At 36.4% G+C, this 9,742-nt stretch overlaps 1 pseudogene; it reads left to right on the top strand.

Annotated features, from left to right (window-relative positions):
- Nucleotides 1–2,926: 2,926 nt before the first annotated feature.
- On the top strand, nt 2,927–8,263 carry LOC104605461 (receptor kinase-like protein Xa21 pseudogene; annotated as a pseudogene).
- The last annotated feature ends 1,479 nt before the right edge of the window (nt 8,264–9,742 follow it).

Here is a 9,742-nt window from a genome sequence, read left to right as displayed (position 1 = left end):
AGCCGCAAGGCTTCATTGCTGCAGGTCAGGAAAACATGGTATGTAAACTTAATAGATCCATTTATGGACTTAAGCAAGCTTCTAGAAGTTGGAACATCCGTTTTGACTCTGCTGTCAAATCGTTTGACTTTGAGCAGAATCCGGATGAACCCTGTGTCTATAGGAAGTTCAGTGGAGATAAGGTTACCTTCTTGGTTCTATATGTAGATGACATGCTACTCATTGGGAATGATGTAGGAATGTTAACTACGGTGAAAGTATGGCTTTCGCAGCAATTCTCCATGAAAGATCTTGGAGAAGCCTCCTATATACTGGGTCTTCGACTCTATAGAGATAGATCGAAGCGGATAATTGGATTATCCCAATCTGCTTATATTGACAAAATAGTCAAAAGATACAGCATGGAAAACTCCAAGAAAGGAAATGTTCCTTTTAGGCACGGAGTCACTCTCTCCAAGAAGATGTCTCCCAAGACATCTGAGGAGATTGATGGCATGAAAGATGTTCCTTATGCCTCTGCCGTAGGGAGCATCATGTATGCCATGCTGTGCACTCGTCCTGACATTGCTCAGGCAATGAGTGTAGTAAGCAGATTTCAGGCCAACCCAGGGCAGGAGCATTGGACTACTGTGAAAAACATACTTAAGTACCTTCGAAGGACAAAAGAGTTTTGTCTGGTGTTCGACGGTAGCTCACTACAGATCCAGGGGTTTACAGATGCCGATTTCCAGTCAGACCCAGATGATAGAAAGTCTACATCTGGATATGTTTTCACGATAGGATCGTGTGCTGTTTGCTGGAAAAGCAGCAAACAGGGCTCCACTGCAGACTCCACGACCGAGGCCGAGTACATTGCTGCAAGTGAGGCTGCCAAAGAAGCTGTGTGGATGAAGAAGTTCGTTCACGAGTTGGGAGTTGTTCCGTCCAGCACATCACCCATCCCATTGTTGTGTAACAACAATGGAGCCATTGCTCAGGCTAAGGAGCCACGAGCCCACTCGAAGTCGAAGCACATCGAGAGGAAGTACCACATACTGCGGGAGATTGTTGGTAGAGGGGACGTCCTGATTCAGAAGGTAGCGTTAGCGGAAAATGTAGCAGACCCATTGACAAAGACACTATCACAGAAAGTGTTTGAGAAACACGTGGAAAGCATGGGACTCCAGCTAGTACCTGATTGGACCTAAGTGCAAGTGGGAGCTGTTAGACAGTTTTGTATGCCCTTAGCTTCAATCAGAATGATGTACTTTATGAGTTTAATGTAAATGAATAAAGATACATATTTGATTCATGTTCCCTTGGTATGTTTCTGTGTAATACCCTTAAACTAGACACTTAATGAGACTCGTGTTAGTTTAGAATGTTCACAGCCAGTGGGTCGGTCAGGGGAGACCTATCCTGACAAGGCTGACATTGTGGTGCTGGCCTAGGCACATACAGTGTAGGATTAATTGAATCTTTGAACTGGACCAGATTTCCAGTATTGCCCTGGACCTTGGAGATTGATGGGCAAAACTGGAAAGTTACACCCGACCCCTAGACTCGATTATGATACTGCACTAGGTGTCGGATTGGGCTATCTTTGATGTACCAATCAGTGAGATCCTTAGCGGGGTCAAAACCTGGGTATGTTGGGACAGTCCGAGAATTCATCTGAGTGGGTGATCATAGTGACAGGATCAGCCCTTTTGTCGGACAAAGGTAATGATCGGGGATGCACTCTCACTGATGGAAACCAAGACTGCCGGCAGCCGATTTCAACCGTTGAGATTTGTTTTGCAAAATATATTTTATATAAGATATAAAAGTATATATATTATGGTTTCTAAAATGTTTGCAAGAAGGTTTTAATTCCCGGGATCCATATGAGTGGAGAGTGCAACACTGTTCTTTGCAGCCGAGGGAGAGGTCCTCTCTTGTCGGGCAGTGTATGATCATTATGGGCTGAGAGGTTAAGTGTAAAACCATTGAGGATAACACCTGACGGGCTAATCTTGCATCTGCCCACAGTCCCTGGGTGTTACAAGGTGGCTTGGCCCAGGGACCACTTAGTGTAAGTGTTGGGCCCATAGAGCCCATTTGATGGGTTTCAGGGGGTACACTGTCTTCAGCAGTGCATTCGGCCAGGCCTTGTAACAAAGGCTGGGCTGAACCCATGTGGCTGAACAATAACAGCCAACTTGAAAAATTGAACCTAAACAATAACAGCCTCAGTGGGCCTAAACAATACCTGCTTCAATCTCAAATGCTTCCCAATTAAATCTCAAATGCTTCCCAATTAAATTTCTGGCCCTCTCTAGAAACTCATTTAGTGGAACGGTGCCCACATCGTTGGGGAATCTGCAACAACTCCAAGTTCTCACCTTAGCGCATAACCAACTAACTAGTCAACCAGATACTCCAGAACTGGTGTTTCTCAGTTCACTAACAAATTGTAGGTTCTTGCAAGTTTTGAACGTAGATGCTAATCGGTTGAATGGCATCCTTCCCGAATCTATCGGGAATTTATCAGCTTCCCTCATAGCACTTGCAATGGAAGGGTGCCAAATTAGGGGAAGTACTCCCAAAGGGATTGGTAACTTGAGCAGTTTAATCGGTTTGGGTTTAGATTACAATGACATCAATGGGACCATTCCATCAACGATACAAGGGTTAAAGAAGCTTCAAGGTTTATTCCTCGAACGAAATAACCTACATGGATCCATACCAAATGCGATATGTTCCTTGACACGATTGGTAAAATTGAAACTTTTTGGAAATAAACTCTCTGGACAAATACCCAACTGCATAGGGAATTCCAATCTGCCCCATTTATTCTGTTGCAAAGGGAAAGACAAAATTTCGTCATGAGCTTAAATTTGTCCTTCCCATAATTGCTTCCTCTGCAATCATTTTTGCTCTCTTGTTTCTGCTACTAAAACGTAGAATGGAAAAGAAGAATATTCCCGCAAGTGTCGATTCATTGCATGCGATAGAGCATAGAATGATTTCCTACTATGAGCTACTGCAAGCAACAAACAACTTCCATCATGAAAACTTACTTGGAACAGGAAGTTTCAGTTCAGTATACAAAGCTACATTGTCTGATGGAATCATTGTTGCTGTGAAAGTTTTGGATCTGCAACTTGAAGGGGCAATTAAGAGTTTTGATGCAGAATGTCAGGTGTTGCGTAATGTTAGACATAGAAATCTAGTCAAAGTAATCAGCAGTTGTTCCAATCTTGATTTTAGAGCTTTAGTCATGGAATATATGCCACAGGGGAGCCTTGAAAAATGGCTTTACAGCCAGAACTATTTCTTGAATCTCCTCCAAAGAATAAATATCATGATTGATGTTGCCTTAGCGCTGGAGTATCTACATCACAACCAATCGGGGCCTGTGGTGCACTGTGATGTGAAGCCTAATAACGTCCTCCTTGATGAAGACATGGTAGCTCATGTGGGTGACTTTGGCATTGCAAAGATATTAAGTGCAAATGATAAACCTGTAGCACAAACCAAGGCCTTGGGAAGCATAGGGTACATTGCACCAGGTAAGGGTTCTACTTCCATATATATAATATATATCATTAATACATTTTTATTAGTATAAATGCATAGCCTATATATACATACATGTTTGGTTCCCTGTAAATCATCATCATCATTGCTTATTAAATTTTTCATTTGCCTAACAATCAAAGGTCGAGGACTTCAATCTTTAATCCAAGGGTCCAGTTACCGGGTCGAGCGGTTGGCTCGTTTTGATAAAAAAAAAATTAAAAAAGAATGAAAAGCAATCAAAACCGTTCGAATGGTTCAAATGGTTCAAACGATTAACTGCCTGGGTCAACAGTTTGTTGACCAAAATCAGTAATTTTTGGAGAAAATCCTGTTTTGGGGAAAACCAGAACCAGTCACCTGATCGGTTCCCAGTTTTTCTGGTCCGGTCCGGTTATGAAAACCATGATCCTAGGTCTATGCTATAACAAGCCAAAGAACTCGTCAATTGAGCCCCAATCAGTTTTATCACTTTATCTAGTACTAGTGAATGACCCCTTACTAAGTATGGGGAATCAGTAATGTTAAATTTACATTATGAAATCAATGTTGTTAAATTTATGGGTTTGACTATGGCATGGAAAAGATACAATATTTGAAAAACTTTTAACCAGTAAACTGGAATCATAAACGTAGTAGCCAATCAGGTGTTTTTTATCAAAATTCATGGGCGGATATTGATTGGTTAAAACTCTTTCCATACCATATCTTTTTCGCATCATAGATTTTCCCTAAATTTATATTTATTAATATTTTAAATAATTATTAAAATTTCAAGAAATATTTATTTCAAAAAATAGTTTTTCAATAATTATTAGAATATGGATAGCTTTCTTTTGCTATGATACAAATAAGGTTAATGATTAACTAAGATTGATAGAATGTAGACATAAGTGGTTGTGGATAACCACTTTTGCATTTTTTGCATTTTTTCATGAACGAATTTAAAATGATAATAGTGGGTTGTGGGTCAGAAAATGCCATGTGTCTAACTATCTAGAAAAATGAAAAGGTCATGTGTCTGAATGGTGGGGGGTTGTAACCTGGTAGTGGGTTGTAGGCTTTAACATGAATTTTTTAGAAATTGCCACGTGTCTAGTTTTCTAGAAAATGAAAAGGCCACTTGTCTGAATGGTGGTGGTGGATTATGGTCTTTAACAACAACTTCTCAAAAATTGTCATCCCTCTAAATTTGAAAACGCCATGTATGTGAATGGTGAGGGTTATATCCTGAAAGCCTTCATTTAATATATATATATTAGATGTTTGTGGGAAGAAGAACAATAGGAAGAAGGATGTGATCCCACTTTATATATGAAAGATAATGATGGAATAAGAAAGGTTCGTTGGAGAGTACATAGGTACCCATGATCCAACTAGATCTGTTGCTCGCTATGCCATGTATAATAGGCTATATAACCATTCTCAGATAAATATGCCAGTATTCTATACTCATGGGGCACAACATAGCCAGCAATAGATCTTAGAGTGTAGTTAGAGTTGGTCACTTAACATCCCTCTGAAATTAAGGCATGATATTATGGTGGCCACCAGATCTAAGGCTCATTTTGGAAGCAGTACAAATACAAATATGTAGAGTGTAAAACCTTACATTTTGTATTATTTTTTATGCATTTGTACTGTACATATTTGTATTTGTACTCCTTCAAACTGAGCCTAAAATGCATATGCCTAAAGCGCAATTGGTTTAGTTTATTATTTTGGGTGCATCCTACAACATGAAAATTTTTGTTTTCATTTGTTTTTGAAATTGACACATCAGCAAAAATCAAAAACATGTTCTTCAACTTTGTTTTTGTTTTTAAAGGGGAAAATAAATAGATTTTGTTTTAAAAATCAATATATGTTTTTGGGACACAAATTTTCTAGTATAGAAATTATATGATTTATAAAATATTATGTATAAAAACATGTTTTTGAAACCAGATTCGAAAACATGTTTTTTGGTTTCAGTATCAAAAACAAAAAACACATACACAACCAAAAACATGTTACATGTGTTTATGTTTAAGGAAACAACCTATTTTCAAATAAAATGATTTGATTTATTTTTGAAACCAGCAACAAGAAAAACAATCCACATTGTAGAATGCCCTTTAGTTAATGTCTTGACAAAAATCTAACAGGTCTTCCATTTGATGCAATAATTTGAGGATCTTGAATCTTAAGTTCTAGGCCCAAATAATGTTGATTTATTACGATAAAAAGGAAGTCACCTTGATGCCTTTCCGGCATCATATATTTTTCCTTATAAATATAAGGATTTTTTTTTATCAATAGCATAAGGTGTTCCTATCCAACAGTACATAAGCTTAGCAAGGTAAGCTTAAGCAAGTTTCCTAGGTTGCCTAAGGATTGAGCCAAGCATTTCGCTTAAGACAAAGTTTGCAAACCCGAGGCAAACTAGGAAATAGGAATTGCTTTGTCCAAATCAGATAGACAATCCACAAGCCCAAAAGCAGCTAATAACATATATATTGTACAATCTTAACATAGAGATTGAACTATACCCCAAATTATTATCTTTTTGCAACCCTTTTTATTATAACTATGTCATGTACTCCTATCTAATATGAAACTTGAATATTTCATCACATTTGCATTCATTTGTATAACAAAATTTTGCACCATTAGTCCGGTAAAAGCATATTTGTTTGTTTTATTATTCTGTTAGAAGCATTTAAAACATCTGAGAGGGGTGATATTAGTCCATTTTAAAAAGAGGAGGTCTTAGTATTTAGCAAAAGCTGTCAGGGAGGTTTAAGAATTTTACCCTATTAAAAAATCAAATTTGAGTGAAAAGATGTATTGAATCAACATCAACTTTTCTAGTTATTTCTTTCTTATTTTAAAACCGATATTAATATATATCTATGGTAAGGTCATTCGATTTTAGTCAGCTTACAAATGGCCAATGTGAAATTAATCCAACTTTGTTAGGTTGGGAAGTTATTGAACCAAAGCTGACAAGAAATACTAGAAAACCGACCAACTCGAGTCAAGTTGATTAGGTTAGTCGGTTTTATTATTTTGGTGAAAATATTAGCTGAAATTAATTATTATTATTTTTGTATTATAAAAAAATTATTAAAATCAATATACAAAATATAAATAATTATTAATTATTTAAAAAATTAAAAATATAAAACAATTGTACTCTTATGTGTTTTTTTTTTAGCTTTTGCTTAACAAATGTCATTCATTGCACAGATCCCCGTAGTAGGTATGCAATTTAGGCCATGTTTGGTTCAATTCTCATACGCTTTTTTCCTAAAAAAGAATTCTTTTCAGACTGACAAGTGTCCTATGCTGCTCATTTTCATTCTTCAAAAAAAAATTGTGCCAGTACTTTTGTAAAAGAGCTTTCATAAAAGTCCTTTCATGTACTTTATAAAAGTACTTTCATAAAAGTGCTTTCGTAAAAGTACTTTCATAAAAGTTTTTTTATAAAAGTACTTACGTAAAAGTGATTTTACAAAACTGCTTTCTTAAAAGTGCTTCCATAAAACTACTTTTGTAAGTTCTTTTACAAAAGTATTTTTGTAAAAAATGCTTTCATAAAAGTACTTACATAAAAGTGCTTTTATAAAAGTACTTTCATAAAAGTGCTTTTGTAAAAGTACTTTCACAAAAGTGCTTTTATAAAAGTACTTTTGTAAAAGTGCTTTAGTAATGTACTTTTATAAAAATGCTTTTGTATTCATAAAAGTACTTCCATAAAAATGCTTTTATAAAAGTACTTTCATAGAAGTACTTCCATAAAAGTGCTTTCATAAATGCACTTCCATAAAAGTGCTTTTATAAAAGTGCTTTCATAAAGTGCCTTCGTAAAAGTACTTCCATAAAAATGATTTCATGTAAATGTACTTTTATAAAAGTGTTTTCATGTAAAAGTACTTTTATAAAACTGCTTTCATGTAAAAGTACTTTTATAAAAGTGCTTTCATGTAAAAGTACTTTTATAAAAGTGCTTTCGTAAAGGTATTTTTGTAAAAAGCTTTTGTAAAAGTGCTTTCACAAAAGTAAACAGCTATGGCAAGTTGGCAACAGTTGTATAGGTATTGTTTCCTCAAAGAATGAAATAAACAAAATGGGGTATGATTATTTTTCATGCTGCAAGCTAGTCAAATTTTGTGCTATAGGACTAAAATAAGGCCCAGGGCAGTGAGCCAAACATGACCTTAATGGCTCCTAACTGATTAATCATTCTGCCTTTTTCACAATTGTAGGGGCTTTTAACTAAAAACTATTTAATGTAATAATTGAAAAGCCATATATATGCCATAATTTCTAAGTTTTTGTTTTTATTCTTGTTTCTTGTTATTAATGCTTTTCCTGGTTATGTATGGTGCAACTAGAATATGGGTCTGAAGGAAGAGTTTCGACAAGTTGTGATGTTTATAGCTACGGGATCTTGTTGATGGAGATGTTTACAAGAAAGAAGCCTACAAATGAAATGTTTGCTGGAGAATTATGCCTAAGAAAATGGGTACCTATGTCGCTCCCAACTGAAATAATGGAAGTCGTGGACAAAAATCTTATTGATAGAGAAGAAAGTGATTCACCTATGAAACAACAAACTTTTGTTTCCATCATAGAATTAGGACTTGATTGTTCGAGAGAATTGCCTGAAGAGAGGATTACCATGAAAGAAGTTGCCGCAAGACTTGATAAGATAAAGAAGAAGCTTTTGTTGACATAAAACATTGATAAATTAATATTACGTTTCACTTTGGGCATCACGATGGAAATAAACTGCTGCTCACACGGTAGCATCTCATGGTTATTTGGGGTGAGGAATGTATATCAATCTCTCCTTGTTTTGTTGGTGTCTTATGTTATCATGTTAGTTGTTTGTACCGCACGTTTATATATAGATTAGCTATTTTGGTGTAAACCCAATTACAATTAACATATTTATAATACTATGGAGAAGATTTGTTTTTGAAGGGCTTACATCCACTGCAACCTTGGTAACAACACTCCCCTCAATGAAACACAAGCACACTAGTGATGAAATAAATTCAAATCATATGGGCCGAATCATGTAAAGGAAACTAGGGGCAGAGTCAACAAGACAAATCCTTTCTCCGCACCACATACAAGAAAGTCCCTTCCACAACCCAATCACTGTTGATAATGGTCATATCTAATTAACATTTTTCCAATGGCTATTTAATATCAAAATAATATTCCAAAGTTGGTGGCACTTCCTTAAATTGACCTAAGGCTACAAAATGGAGGTCCACTAAAAATGGATCATGAATGTGCACTCATTGATATAAAATCTCATAAGATAGTTCAGAAAAGAATGGCCAATCCTATGATATTTGAGCTTGACTCAAAGAGTGTCTACAGTAACAACATTCAATCCATGTAGCATCCTAGTAATTCGTATTAAAAAAACCTCTTAGCTAGAAATTCATACTTCATCTCATAGAATTGCTATTGTATTCATCGAGTTTTTCCCATGTTCAGATCTAGAAATTCATACTTCATCTCATAGAACTGCTATGCTTTAATCCTTGTGAGAACTACTGATGGCTCTACCGCGGGGAGAGGGGCATTCACATACAGTAGCAGTGTATTTATCTAGGGCACTGGGGATGCTGAGTTTAGCTTGAACTTGTCTGCTTGTCACAGGGGAGTTCTCCAAGTTCCTCATAGGTGTTTTTGTCCCCCAGTAATCGGTATTCATTTTGGGTGTTGATGCTACTCAAAAGTGCCTTTGAGTTCATAAAAAATAGAAATTAGAAAGTGAGAATTTTAATTTCTAAAAGGTGAGATCTTAGCTTTCTAGAAGAAAAGGATTTAGCCTTCTAGAATGTGAGAACTTAGCTTCTTATAGCATTTTCCACAGACGGCGCCAATTGATGGTGCACAATCTGGCTACTCCTACTTGGATGGTGATCCGATGGCGAGTTGGATTAATCTACAAAATAGTAGATCAGAGAACCCGGGGTAGCTAACTCGACAAGGTTGCTCCAATACTTAAGTTAGTAATTATGCTATGAATGCAAACTGAATACTGGAGAGCTTGAGTGCTAGTGAGTAGAGTAATCAAGCGTACCTCTCTTTTTTCTCTTCCTTGGGTCTTTGTGGTTGGTGCCTTTATATAGGCATTGTTCAATGTGGGCTTCATGCACTGCATTCGAGATTTCTAGGAGGTCGTGCCCAACCA

This window comes from Nelumbo nucifera, chromosome 8 (assembly GCF_055504915.1).
Source record: "Nelumbo nucifera cultivar China Antique chromosome 8, China Antique-T2T, whole genome shotgun sequence".
NCBI classification, from domain to species: domain Eukaryota; kingdom Viridiplantae; phylum Streptophyta; class Magnoliopsida; order Proteales; family Nelumbonaceae; genus Nelumbo; species Nelumbo nucifera.
This window is presented reverse-complemented; position numbering and strand designations above follow the sequence as displayed.